We start from the raw sequence: 14,833 nt of genomic DNA, 5'->3' as shown, positions 1-14,833 counted from the left end.
CATGAGCACTGGTGTCAGTGCGACTTCTGTTGGTTCTGAAGGGTCGAAGTGGGCTAGGAAAGGGGAAGACGTGAATGGAGTGACGAACTTAGAGAAAGCTGCTGCTGACCGGGTAGAGACGCAGCATTGTATTCACCATCTGGCACAGCTGGTCAGAATAGCATGTTAACGTGTGTAACAGTTTTCGGAGTTAGATGCTGAAAGTCACTTTAATTTAATCGGCCTGAAAGTGAGATAGAGGGTCACTGTATTGTGGCCGTCGAGCACACCGGCGGAGTAATCAATAAGCGCGGAACTTGCGGCAAGAATATCCATTCCAATTACCAGGTTGTGGGGCATGTGGCATGAACGGCAAACAGGATGACCACCGGATCACCTGCAATGATAAGTTCTGCAGTACGCAATCTACGACAGGAACTGTACCACTGTCAGCGGCTCGTAAGGTACTAGTCACGAGTGATGTAAGGATCTTTTTTATACGACGGCGAAAATGCACTCACAACAGACACGTGAACGCCTGTATAGATGAAAGCTGGGACATGAGCACTGCCAACATGGACTTCAAGGGTGTACCGGTCTAGATGCAAGAACAAAAGACAATTTTCGGGTAAGGTCGATCATGCAGCTTCACCTGCAGGTGTTTTGCAGCCTAGTTTTTCGGGGACATGTGGCGAGAAAAAAACGGAGAGGGCTAACGGTGACGTGTGGTGGAACGAGACGCACGGCTTTGAGGTGGTGTCGGCAGTAACATGCGGCCGTAGTCCTCAGGGGCGGTGAATACTGACGGCTCATGCAGAGGCGGATAGCGGTAACGCATTGGTCAGAAAGGACCATTGTAAGAGGAATACATGCTGGAAGATGTAGAGGGCCAGTGTATAGCTCGTGAAGTTTTCGCCCTGCTTTTCGGTATGTCTACGTAGGTGTAATTTGGCATGGAGCATGCGGACTGCAGGATGATCAAACACAGCTGGAAGGGTGGTCTCGAAAGCGGCGGAAGTAGAAAATTCCGCATAGTAGTTTGTGAACCACAGGCTGGCGACGTCTTTTGGGTAAAATGGGACATTCTCAAAGATCGAGAGGTTGTCCCACTTCTTGGCGATGCTCAGCTTTTCAAACGGCAGCAGCCAATTTTACACATCGTGGCCCATGGTGCCGCTGAAGAAAGCAGGATCGGGTGGGCACAGGGTGGTAGGTACGACGATCATTGGAGAGTGGGCCATGCATTTCAGGGTGGCGCCTTGCTCGGTGGTCTGATCAGGCATTGTCGGCGCAGTGGGCAACTTCCAGCTTCAAAGTTCCAGATGTATGTACCCAGCACTTACACCACTTTGAAAGGGAGTTTATTAACAACGCCTGGTAGCAGGCGGTCAGAAGCTAACGAAAGAAACAGTCTAACGGGCTTAGCGTCGTCAGCTGAAGCACATCGCTCGCGCGTCGCACCAAGAGACGGTCCTACTGGTGCTCCTTGACATGCTCCTTCACAGGATAATCATCTGTGAATGATAAAATGGTGACATTCTCTATGGTAGATTGTTTACATGAATTAGAAGAAGTAAGGGGCCGTGTACAGACTTTTAAGGGACTTCGGTTTTATTGGAAGCTGTAGTGCACTGAATATCGGCAATGCCAATAAACTTGGATGGATCTGCTCCAAAGCACCTGATCTATGACAGAATTAAGGGACCCAAGGTAAGACAGCAGAGTTGGTTTGTTAGTCGTTGACAAGCAGCGCAATAGAAGGCTTTAGAGAAATTTATCTATATGGCGTGAAGTTCAAAAAGATCATACTCATCATCATCAGCCTTACTCCGTCCACTGCAAAACAAAGGCCTCTGGCCTGTTCCACCAATCGACTCGGTCCTGTGCTCGATCCTGGCACTAATCTCATACACTCAGCTAATTTTGTCTTCCCCTCATCAGCTTGCTTTTTCTTGAAATCCAGTCTGCGATTCTTAATGACAAGCGGTTATCTTGCCTTATCGCTACGTGCCCTGCCAATGACAATATCTTCCTATAGATTTGACTATGATGTCTTAACAGCCCTTTGCTCTCTTATACACTCTGCTTTCTTCTTGTCCCTTGGGCACAAGATAATTTAAGTTTATAGTCTCAGTTAGAAAAACGTTCACAATTAACAGGAGGTCAGTAATAAATTAGAAGGGCTGAGTTTCGCTGGACAGACAAAGTGGGAAGATGTTTCGATTTCTAAAGAAAAAGCCGATGTGAGGATTCGAGAAAAACGACAACAACGAAGAAAGTGCGAGGCAAGGCGCGTGGGATTTCGAGCAAACTGTGCGCGTGTGGTCAGCCAATCAGCTGAAGACCTATGGTGGCCCGTAGAGGTGGCGTGCCACTATTGGGCCATGTTTGACCATTACGTGGCGGTAAGCTTCGTTGCTGGGGACAAGCCGAAGCAGCGGCAGACGGAAGACCGCGGGCCGGAGCGTCGGACGCAGGCGATGCAGGCTCCGGCCAGGGAACGCGGCTGTCCACGCTACTGCCGTCCAACGACCAGCTGGGGTGGCGTTGCAGGCACGAGTACTGAATCTCGGGGCGCGCTCTGGCCTGCTGTTCTCTTCCTTGCTGAGGGCATCGCGCATCTCGGGGAGGCGTCCCCACGGTCAGCCGTTCAGCACAGCGACGAACGTGGCCTGGCTAATGGTCACGGTTGCGCCGAGCTTCGCGTCTCGACGCAAGCAGTTCGCTGGGTGAGCTGGCCATTCTCCGCATGGAGCATCACGTTCCGATGCGAGTTGACTGCTCCGTAGTTGCACCCACGCCGCCAAACGCCGTCATCACCATAGCGTCGCACATCGAGACGCATCCCGCTCCCGATCGCCTGTCGCCGCCTCCTGCCCTGTACTTCGGCGTTCGTCGGGCCCCGTATCTCATCGTGAGGTTTTGGACCTCTCCGCCTTCAACTCGCGTTCATTGATTTTCTCGTTCGATCAGACAGTTTTGTTACTTATTTGCCTTCACAGTTTTTGTGGTTCTGTGTTCTATTTTTTTTCCTTTCGTGCTCTGTCATAAACATGGTGTATGTTGTCACCTCGTCATCTCAAAGATCGTTTCTCCTCGCACGACTCGCAAAACAAATTTTGACAAACCTTAGCCCCGATAAAGAATATTTCCATTACAGCCATCTCAATTGAAGTGGTGGGCAACGTGCGAATAAGTCATGTGGTCGAGCATTTTGCAGGCAGTCCATGTCAGTTGAATGGGATGATTATTACATAGGTCAAATACCTCTTTTGAATTCCGCGGCTACCTTCACTACTTCCTAGCTTTCAGGCCTGGTATCTTTATAAAAAGCTGAGAAATCTGATATGCAGAATATGGCTAAGTAGCTGCAGTAAATTTCAGGATCTTTCCCAGGATGTAATCCGCACAATGGGAGCTGGTTGTTTTTAGTTGGCTAATATTTTTAGGATATACTCAGCTGTACAGTTATCCATGGCATCTTGGAAAAGGCGTACCTGAAGTGGAGTGGTTCATCAGCAGACACTAAGCTAGGCGGGAATTCATCAGGTCGGAGCGCTGCTGAGCTGGTACGCCTGAGCCATCAGCATTGGACAGTGGAAAGTTATGCAATAAATTGTATGCGTTATTACGTTCTCGATATTTTTATTCAGGTTCGCCAAGAAATACGCGAAGAGATTTTGATGGTAACAATTTTATAGCTTTTTTTTTCAGAGTATTCGTATATTTTGCACGCGCCATAAAGGTGACAGAACAACCATGTCGCTCGCCGGCGTTGCGGCGTGAATACTGCTCCTTGACAAGGGCAAACGTGGTGGATGGACTCGATCTTCGTCACGGGCGTCAATCAATGAAACTTCCCGTCTTGCGAACTCGTGTAGAAACCCGTTAATTCTGAGCAGACTTTCTACTTTTTTGTTGAGCTTGTTTTGAATACGATTAATGTATTAAAATATTTTTCGCATTTTTCAACAAGTGAACTATTTTTCCTCTATGAATGAGAAGCGCGTTTTGTTACACAGAAAAGGCGTTTTATTCTTTTGCGAAAATTTTATGGCACAATTGGTATGTCAAAGATAATCATCGCCACATTAAACAGACCCAAGTGGGACAGAGTCAATAATTAGTGTTAGGACGTTTTGCTTGTGGAGTAACTAGTTTTGTTTTACAATTTTGGAGGTAGCGGTTTGAAAGAAAACTCCGTGAAAGCTTTTTCATTCGAGAATGATTGCGCGAACGTGCCTCTGTTGCAGTCGCGTGTGAGCTTCTTCTTCCAAAGTTTATTTTTAGGCGTACGAATTGAGCAATTGAACAATACAGTACGGTGATGACTTAAATTTATACATGTAGGCGATTGAATAAGCTCTGGGTATGAAGTAAAGACAATAGTCAGTTTATCGTTGCAATGACTTGGAGAGTTGATTGCCAAGATAAGACTGAGGGGGGAAAAACTCAATAAAGTCATTTAATAATCGACAAGGCACTGTCAGGCTGGCCCAGTCTATATTGGGGAATTGAAGTCCCCACAGAGCAAGAATTTTGCACGTGGAAGTTGGAGCTTCAAGTCAGCTAACGCCGAATTAACGTTTGCTGTTTCACTTAGATCACAAGAAAGTGACTGAGGCTTTTTTGGTTCTGCGTGATCTAAGGCGTTGCATGCAGCCTACACGCAGGATCAGAGAGGGGTGGTCTAGAATCGAAAATTTAGGTGGCCCCTGGTGTTTGGCGTAGATTTTCTTAGCGCGAATTTGGGATGCACATCGAGTTTTGAACACGTGGTCTTCTTGTCCAACTCAAACAACTTCAAGTTGCAAAGAGAAGCTGTTGAGGCTTAATTTAAATTTAAAAAAAACCTGACACGTACGTAAGCATGCCTTCTAAGACTCTTCTTCGCAAAGAGGCTCACTTGTTTATTTCGTTTTGTTCGTTTTGTGAGTGTATAGAATTCAGCCACTGTATCTGATTTGTTTGAGTGCGAACATTTTATGATCATGCTTGAAAAAAAAGACAGCGCAGCGTTGCGCAGCTATTATCAGTGTCACGATGACGACGTATCAAAAGCTTAGGATGATGTGATTTATGTAGATATCGGCTCGCTTTGCAAGTCGTAATAAATTTGAGAGTTTGCACCCGTCCAGTTTACGGACTGCCGCAGCCAGATCAGTGTAGAGCGCGAGCAGTTTTTCGCTCTGCGGGGCGGCACCTTCGGGCAGTTTCGGGCACTGACGTGGTAAGGCTGAATTTTAGGCTACGCATGTTTCTGACACACCACCTCAAAGCCCGAAATTGCTTCAAAGTAACGCCCCCTCCCCAAAGAAAAAAGTGGCTGCTCACGCGCTCTCCACAGACGTGGTCACAGCTGTAAACCTCTTTCTTTTCCGTCCTTTCAGCGCAGGTATGCAATATGTTCCAAGTATACACCAACTACCCAAACGAAAGCATTACTGCATCCAGAAACAAACCGAGCCTCCTGACGACTTGTCCGTTGAGTTACCTCAGCCAAGCTTGGCAAGCAATATGAATCCTTCTCCACTGCCTAAAAATTGGGCACATACAATTCAATGCCGACAACTTAGCCTTTGAGATACCTCGGCCAAACTTGGCAAGCAATACGCCTTCTAACTCCACTAGCTAATAGGGCATTGAAATCATTGCACATTGTATGTTTTATGACACCATGTTGGTCAGCTACTTTAGAAGCATCTGGTAATTACTGCTGTGCACTTTGCGAGTGCCAGCTTCAGGCATGACATATAAAAATAAAGCCAGTCGATGTGTCCCCAAAGTTTATAACCAAACATACAGCTCTTCAATGATTCTTGAACTTCAATGCATAAATTTTGAAGAAAGGTTAGTTAGAGTATCAGCAAATTTTCGTCAAATTTAGCAGTGGCAGCTCTTAGTTTCGATAATATTTTGAATTGTTTGTGCCTGTAAATGGCCTAACTTATCTTATACTCTGTAATATGTGATCTGAAGCAACTGTGGAATTAATAAATATCTACTCACTTTAACTTGCATTGTATCGACATTCATTTAATTTTAATGTAGTTTCTGATGCTATTGGTGATTCCTATACTTACACTAGAAAAATGAAAAAACGTGTGATTGATGTCAATTGATGAAACCTCAATTGATGTGATTCATTGATATGGGAAGTTTAACGTCCCAAGGGCACCATATGATCATGAGAGACGCCGTAGTGGAGGGCTCAAGAAATTTCAATCATATGGACTTTAACGTGCGACCTAATCTGAACACAAGGGTCTACAGCATTTTCTCCTCCATCAAATATGCAGCCGCTGCAGCCGGGATTTGATCCTACGAGCTGTGGGTCAGCAACCGAGTGCTTTAGCCCCTAAACCACTGCGGAGGGGGGAGGGTGTCTTAATTGAGCAACATGCAAAAGTTATGACTGGGAAATGATGTCCTATCTTTAGAAAGAAAATTTTGTAGAACAAAGCTAAGCATTATTCCGAAGGTTAGAACAATTCGCAATGCCCATAGGCTGTTGCGCCACCAAGAAATTTGGCGGACCATTCCAGTTCATTCTCATCTTGTTTCATGTGCGTACAGCATACATCAGTTCTTTTCTAGTGGATAAATCCCACGACATTCATTGTGCGCGAAAACTTGCATGGGTTCGCGATTTGCTTTCGAAACCATAGGCAATGCTGCGCTAACTTGTTTTTGTACGGTTGTTGATAGATGGCAGCACAGTGCAAACAGTTCGCTTGTGAACGGATTCTAGAGCGAAATGTTCTTCATGCCTAATAAACAAGGTGAGCGACGTAGTGTTTGGGTGGTCGAAGTCGTTCGGAGCAGGGAATTCTTCAGATTGCTGTCAGCTGTGATGTTGAAAGAAGCCATCGTGACGAGGAGTTTCACTGGACGTAGAAGGTTGTCGATGCATCAAGAGTGACAGCGGTGATGAGCGATCAGCTGCTAACTGATGAGGAGCGAGTTGCGCTTCACGTTGCCTCGGGCACTTATGTTTTTATGCTAGTTAGTCACTTTGATTGCATTTAATGTATAACATCGTCAACGAGTTGCGACTTAGACAAATAGGGTGGACTGCAGGTTCAAGATGAAACGGTTTATTAGGCCTAAATTTTGGCCGCGAAACGGAAGGTCAGATTGCAGAAATGCACACTACACTGATAGCAGCGAGCAGAGCGTCGACATTCGATCAATTGACTAACGCTGACGCGCGTCGGTAATTATAAATGGGTCGTCCAATGTTCCAGCACTCTCGCTAGTACCCGCTTAGGTTCCAGAATAAACTGTTGTTCGCGTTGTTCACGTAATCTTAACAAAATATTCCACTTCAGTCCCCAATTTTTCGAACAGTGCAGGTGCGGTTTGCGCTGAAAATTGCTTAGACGGTAACAGGGCGATGACAAAACGTGAGCAAGGAATGTGACATTGCCCCCCTCTGAAAAAGGCATAGTCTAGATGCTTTATGAAAAGTTGAAAGTACACTAAAGAATAGGCACGAGCAAGTAAATACAATAACTAAAATATACAGTCCTCACGTTCGCTAACGCGCATATTACGGCTTGAAGCGCACGGCATGGACGACTAGGTCATGCACAGCGCCGTTGAGAGCTCGTTATGCCATCTGGGACAACCTTACTGTCGAGTAGGCTGAGACGTCGAACTACTGTCTTAAGTACAGTCGCAGAAGTCCTCGCCGGCATATCGGCCTCTATACCAAAACACGGCCACCGAACCGGTATTGGGTGAAGCTTCGTTGAAGATTGTCACGGTGCCAATCCGTCTTCTGCTGATTCTTGATGCGCTGGCAAAAGAGATGACGAGCTTTTTCAGCGCGCGGAAGGTAGACGCTGAAGGCAGACCTCGAGGTTTTCTTCGTCAGCGACACTTGGAAGCATGGCATTTAGCGTCGTTGCCGGGTTGCTTCCAGTCTACATTGTCTGCGTCGTCTCCTGCAAAGCTGTGTTTTATGCGAAAGTCACGTATTCAGGGTTAGCGTCCCAAATCTTCTGTTCGACGTCGACGCACATGGCGAGCATATCGGCGATTGTCTTATTTAGACGCTCGGGCAGGTTGTTGGTTTGGGGGTTGTAGGCGGTCGTCCGGCGGTGGCTTGTGTAGCTGTATCTCAGTATTACCTGAGTTAGCTCCGCTCTAAAGACCATGTCTCTGTCAACCACCACCTTTGGGGCACCATATCGAAGGACAATGTTCTCAACGAAGAACTTGATTACCTCGACGGCACTTCATTTGGACTGGGCTCTTGTTTCAGCGTAGGGGATAAAGTAGCCAGTAGCTATAGGGAGCAGAGCGTCGGCCTTCGATCAAATGACCAACCCTGACTCGTGCCAATATTTATACATGTGTCGTCAAATATTCCAACGCTATCGCTATTTGTCACGTAGGAGTTCCATAATAATCTGTAAGGCTCGCGTTGTGCACGTAATCTTGACAAAAGATCTCCTATAGCCCTGAAGCTTCTCGAACACTGCAGAAGGGTTTAAATCTGAGAATCACAGTGTAACCGGGAGATAACAAACTTGAGGAATGAATGTCGCAATATGTTTCAGCGAGGTCAAAATAAAAGCTTAGTTCTTGTTGTGCATTGCGTGTAGCTCAATTGCAGCGGGTATTATACAGCGCCACATGCCGCCTACATGCTAGAGCTTGGCCAGCGAAGTGAAATGTTCAGAATACTGAAACATGCAATTACGTCTACAATACATGCCTGTCTGCTTCTCCTGCACTTCTCCGGTATCATCCGAACGACGTTGTCCGTTATTTTCGCAATTTTGACGTTGCGGAAAGCATACGCGCGTATTCTTTTCTTTTCGATGTTCGTGTTCAATTCGCGCTGATGGAACCTGCAACATTTGAGGGCAGTGAATATCCCAGAGATAAAATCTGATCATGGTTATGACACAAGCACAACTTACTGGGAAGTGAACTCTATGTTGCTGACAGTGCAAGTATTGGCGACGGCGTAATATGTTTACAAACCATCACTATACGTTAAACATTAGGTCGCGTGCAGCCACGATGGCGCGCTACTCGCTAGCGACCTGCTTTTTCGGCAAATTCGTCATGCAGATTCGGTACCGATTACGTCAGAGAACCGTTTAGGTCATACATCACTTCTAGTTCACTCAGTTTTTTGTAGCACGCACGGAATTACGCATGGCATTGTTAATGCAGGCTTTATCAGCTCACACCACCACCCTTCACAATGCGGCTAAAAATGAAGTAGCGAACAGTTCGCAGTTCCTGTCATTTGGCAAAGTACTTTAGTTCAGTGTATTTTCATTGACGATGATGAATTCATCCGGGGAAAACGGCATGGGGCGTGCGCATGTGCGTTCTCTCTTTTACTGTGCAAGTTCACGGGTTGTCCCTCCTGCTGCAGCCATTTCTGAATACATGGCGCGCCACATACCTATAGCGTGGGCATTGCGAACAGCAAAGGTTTTATTTTAAGCTGCGTGCGTAGCGCCCCAATTTAAAGGGGACGCTCAAAGAATCCATTCATAGACCACTATAGACTGCTTCGAACTGCGAGTCAGCTGAAATAAAAATGGTTAGTAAACGGTTAGTAGCGCAGCATTTGGTGAGAACACTCGGCAGGTTTTTTTTTAAAAAAACTATTTCTTTAAGCGTGTATATTTCACCCCGCCGCGGTGGTCTAGTGGCTAAGATACTCGGCTGCTGACCCGCAGGTCGCGGGTTCAAATCCCGCCTGCGGCGGCTGCATTTTCAATGGAGGCGGAAATGTTGTAGACCCGTGTGCTAGATTTCGGTGCATCTTAAAGAACCCCAGGTGGTCGAAATTTCCTGGGCCCTCTACTACGGCGTCTCTCGTAATCATATGGTGGTTTCGGGACGTTAAACCCCACAAATCAAGAGTCTCAATTTCGAGGCAATGTGATAGTGAAGAGGGGGGCTTAAACAGGATATTAGATGTGATTACTTTACTTCACGTATTCAGCACGGTTTCACATTTATTCTAAGGTCGCGTGTTTCTGCAATCTTTCACGCACACAGCAAATGGAAGGAAGAGCACTCGTGTTTTGGCCCTGAAGTTAGAGCTTTTTGCAACCACACAGACCTATGTTCAGATTCAGTCTAGTATAACCAGGTGGCAGGAGACACGCTTCGCTGGCGTTGTGTGTGCACAGCAGGTGTTTCTTGCTTCCTCTTGCACCCACTGCAACGGGATCAATCAGAACAGTGAACTGTTTATAGAAAACACTGTCTTGTAAAGTGAGAGGTGGGCAGAATTTCCACCGACGACTGCTCAGGAGAGACACATGACCACGAGTATACACAGTTCTTCGTTTTGCTTGGGTCCGCCTTATACAAAAAGTGGCCCTTAGTTAGGTCAAAAGTATTATGCAGAGAAATTAGCTCTGATGAGGGCGTGCCGGCATGAAAGCAAGACCGTAACAGCTTTGTTAAATACTGATTACCAGGTGCAAGTGCAAAAGCGTGAATGGCAGCTCTCGTGCAGTGATGAGATTGAGGTCAGTAGACCTACTTACGGTGCTTAGACTTGGTGCTCACGGTTATTGATTTCTTGCCCTCTGTGGCAATTTAGAGACCATGAGTTTAAGCGTTCTGGTACTACTACACATGCGCTTCGTTTGCAAGCTGCCATTCCTGAGTTTTAACCATGCATGGCCACCCCATCGCATCTCATACTAAACACTAAAAAACTAGGTATTTTTCAGAACTGCATGCAGCAGAGCCTGTAGGCCTGTCTTCTGTGGCTCTGCCTTGCCTGTAGGCAAGGCAGAGCCACAGAAGACAAACCATCCCGATTTTTTCATAAAGGCTGTCCTGTGCATGTTGTGTGTCTGGAGTTTTCGGGTGGGCTACCTTTACTTAGCAGCACTGCATGTCGGCTATGCAAAGATCAATGGTAACCGTGCATTGCGGTGAAGGTGATGCTATGCATAGTTTTTGCACTTCCCGACTCTACTGTTACCAGGGTGGCAGTGCGTATTGCCTGTCAAGATCAGCGGTGAGCGGCAACACTCTAGCCATTTTGCCTGCAAAAGCGGAGGGTGACTTCGTTGCATGACTGTAGTTACTATTTGGACAAGATGGCAGACGTATGCGTTACTCTGCTGCTTTGAAAAAAAGGAATTGTTTGAGGGGCACTATTTCTTTTGTAGGGGACAATGCGAGATTACGACGAAGCAAGCAGAAGGCAAGCCACAGCGTTGGTGGTATACGCAATCGATCCGAGCTCGCATTTGCTTGAATTTCGACCTGCTGACGTTTCTCGGCCTCTCAGTACGTCTGTACAGGAATAAATCACGTGACATATGGTGGAGGTGCGTGGACTCCCGTACGAACCTAGAACTTTGCTCCCGCAAGCTTCCCCTTCTTCGTGACACCAACAAAGCCACCAGGACTCCTCTGCTGGTGGGACCTTCAGCCATCGACGTCTTCTTGCGGTGCCGTGTATTCTCACCAAGATCCCCCTATCTTCACCGGCTCCACTGAATCGGACGTGGAGGATTGGGTGGTGTGGTACGACAAAGTCGGCGCCAGTAACAGATGGGAAGACCAAAGTAAGCTCGGCTACATCATGTTTTATCTCACGGACATTGCACAACTGTGATTTAACAACCAAGCAGCTGGCATTCCCGCGTGGTCTGCTTACAAGACTGTTATTAGGGACGTCTTTGGACGACCTGCGGCTCGCAAGCTTCAAATTGAGCAGTGTTTACGTCAATATCAGCAGCAACTAGGCCAGAACTACATGGGCTACGCCAAAAATGTATTGCATCTATGTAACCACGTCAACCTGGCCATGCATGATAAAGGAAAGATCAGGCACATTTTGATGGGTATTGAGAATGGCACCTTTCAGATGTTGCTCGCGAGAAATCTCTTCACGATCGCTTTACTAGTCTCCCTGTGTCAGAGCTTCGACGAGTTGCGTAGGCAGCGCGCAATCGGTCGTCAAGCCCTCATGACGCCAGACATGCTTGCAAGTTTGCAGCTAGCTGCCCGTCCAAACAATCACCAGTCGCTGACTTGGTCCGTGAAGAGGTAGCGCGCCAGCTGTCTCTGCTGCCACGTCGCATAAGCCCGAGCGCGCTTTGGCTCCATACCATCAACACGTCATTCGGACCCAAGTGGCTGAGGCACTCCACTGGTGCATCAGCAACCACTTGTCACTGCGTCTCTCACGTACGCCACCGTCGCTGCTCGGCGTTGTATGCCCTATGCTCAACTTCCATGCCGCCCTATGTCGTGCCTACAACCCCTATATCTGCGCCGTATCCCTTGGCGAGATCTTCGCCTCCGTTTTACTGTCGCTCAGACGCTTGGAGGACGCCGGCTAATAGGCCCATTTGTTTCGCCTGTGGTATCGCGGGACACGTCGCCTGCCATTGTGGCCAAGCTCCTCCCCCAGTCGACACCATGGGCAGGCCGGTAGCGGCATCGCCAAGGACGCCACCAGCGTACACCACTGATGGTCAACGAACGTACGCGAACCACGGGTCATCATCTCCCCGACGACGCTCCCCATAACTGATGCGTCGCCGACCTGCTACAGACGAGGAAAACTGATCACTGTACGTCTGGAAGCAACAGCTGCATGCAAGTAGAACTGTTCAAGGCCTCCACCTCTTTCACCGCAAAACAATATTGACGTCAATTTTGAAGGGACTTCCGCACAAGCGCTTATTGACTCAGGGGCCACTGTTTCCGTATTCTGTGAGGCCATAAGCGGCAAGTTAAAGAAGGTGACGACGCTACTCTCGGGACTGATGCTCCGCACGGCCAACTCGCATTGCATTGAACATTTAGCTGTGTGCACTGTGCGTGTCACTATCCAAGGTGAACTTTGTGTCATTGAACTTTTGTGCTGGCGTCATTCTCTCACAAAGTCATTCTTGGATGGCACTTCCTTTCACGTTACCGGGCCATTATCGACTGCTCACGTGCAGAAGTTGGCCTTACACCGCTGCCAACTTCTCGTTTTTTGGATTCCATTTCCGAAATTTGCAAACTTGATGCTGCAGACACAGACATAGACCGAAAACATCCACTCTTGTAGCCCTGATGTGAACGGCTGCTTCTGCCGGAACTGTCTTCTTTACTCTGTCTTACATATTTCTTCGCCGCCGTGGCCTACACCTGCTCTTTGCCGTACTACCACGGACTACAGTGCTGCCATCATGCTAAATGAGAACTTGCTATCGTCGCCAGTTTTCTTACTTCGCGGATAATAGAGAGTTATTGTATGCCGGGCTTACCGGGTTACCGGGCGTACCGTGATACCGGAATCGAAGTGCGCATGCGCAGATACGTATGTCACCCGTACCGCTTCCCGTACGCACGGTATTTTTCAGATTTCACGTTACCGTGGTAGCGTAGGTGTACGTAGTGTACGTAGTGTACGTAAAGATGGCGGCGCTCTTGGACGCCCGCTTAAAAGTGATTTTGGCGTAGTTGTTGAAAGATTCACCTTGTTCGTAGCAAACGACTGTTCAAAGTGGCTTCGCTTGCCTTCAGTTAGCTTCGATGACCAAGTATTATGGATAAGTTGGCGTAGTTTTTGAGATAGCTTCCCAGTTCGAACGTGCCTAGGCCTAACAACAACATCGATGTAAACAAATCAACAACGTACATGTTTTCGCGTTTGGTGCGTGGTTTATATTTATTTACTTTTATTATCACAAAAATAAACTTCTAAGAATTCTTCGCGCGGGGGCAGAGTCAAAATTCTCGTTTTCTTTTCATTTTCACTGTTTAACTTATTGACCCTTTAATAGGTGGCACCACAATCCCAGCTGGGACAGTATAACCACGTAAACGCTATTCCGCTAAACTATAAGACGCTGCCCACAACGAACGTTTGCTGCACGGTAACGCCATTCCCTTAACCTACGCTATCACGCTAGCGCTAAACTATAAATGTCGAATGTTTGGGCAGCATACAAGACGTTGACTACCTGTGCCCTCAAGAATTTGCCGAAAACCAACCTCACTTTCAGCTAAATGCTATGACGCCACCGGTGGCCACACTGCCTAGGCGAGACTAATCCCACCCTTATGTTGCCGCTGAGCTATCACCCACACAATGACGTTAACTTCTATCCCTTCTTCAAGAGTTTCGTTCTTCCTTCGATTGCGCTCAACCATCATTGGGTCACACAGCGAACATCACGCACCACATTGACACCGGTTGTGATACTCTTTGGCGCCAACGAACATATCGAGTTTGAGCGGAAGAGCGGCGTATTATCAACGAACAAGTCGATGATAGGCTCAAGCGTGGTGTCTTCCAGCCATCGCTGAGCCCTTGGTCATCCCCTGTTGTGCTGGTGCGCAAAAAGAATGGGTCTATATAGATTCTGTGTCGACTACCACCGGTTAAATAAGATAACGCGGAAGGGCTTGTAGTCGTTGTCATGCACCGATGATGCGCTCGATTGTTGCAAGGAGCAGAATTTTTCTCCTTTTTGGATTTACGCTCAGGTTATTGGCAAGTTTCAATTGCTGACCCTGACGGATTGAAAATAGCATTTGTCACACCTGATGAGTTTTATCAGTTTAACGTCATGCAGTTCGGACTCTGAACGCCCTAGCTGCATTCGAACAGATGATGAGCACCATCCTTTGCGGCTACAAGTGGAACACGTGCCTCTGCAAACTTGATGACATCGTCATTTTTTTCGCAACTTTCTGACTCACCTTGTTCGACTTCGTGCTATTCTCACGTGTCTTACTTCTGCTGGCCTTCAACCTAACATCAAGAATTTCCGTTTTGCCACACACCAGCTGACAATGCTGGGTCACGCCGTCTGCAAGGAGGGTGTTCTCCCAGATCTGGCGAAAC

The 14,833-nt window shown here is 47.4% G+C and overlaps 1 non-coding gene across 1 annotated transcript; it reads left to right on the top strand.

Moving 5' to 3' along the window:
* The first annotated feature begins 9,644 nt into the window (after positions 1-9,644).
* Positions 9,645-9,717, top strand: TRNAS-GCU (transfer RNA serine (anticodon GCU)). Its single transcript has one exon. It is a non-coding gene; the product is annotated as a tRNA-Ser (tRNA).
* The last annotated feature ends 5,116 nt before the right edge of the window (positions 9,718-14,833 follow it).

The sequence above is a fragment of the Rhipicephalus microplus genome, chromosome X (assembly GCF_043290135.1).
Source record: "Rhipicephalus microplus isolate Deutch F79 chromosome X, USDA_Rmic, whole genome shotgun sequence".
NCBI lineage: Eukaryota > Metazoa > Arthropoda > Arachnida > Ixodida > Ixodidae > Rhipicephalus > Rhipicephalus microplus.
The sequence above is the reverse complement of the archived record's forward strand: the minus strand, read 5'-3'. Positions and strand labels throughout refer to the sequence as shown.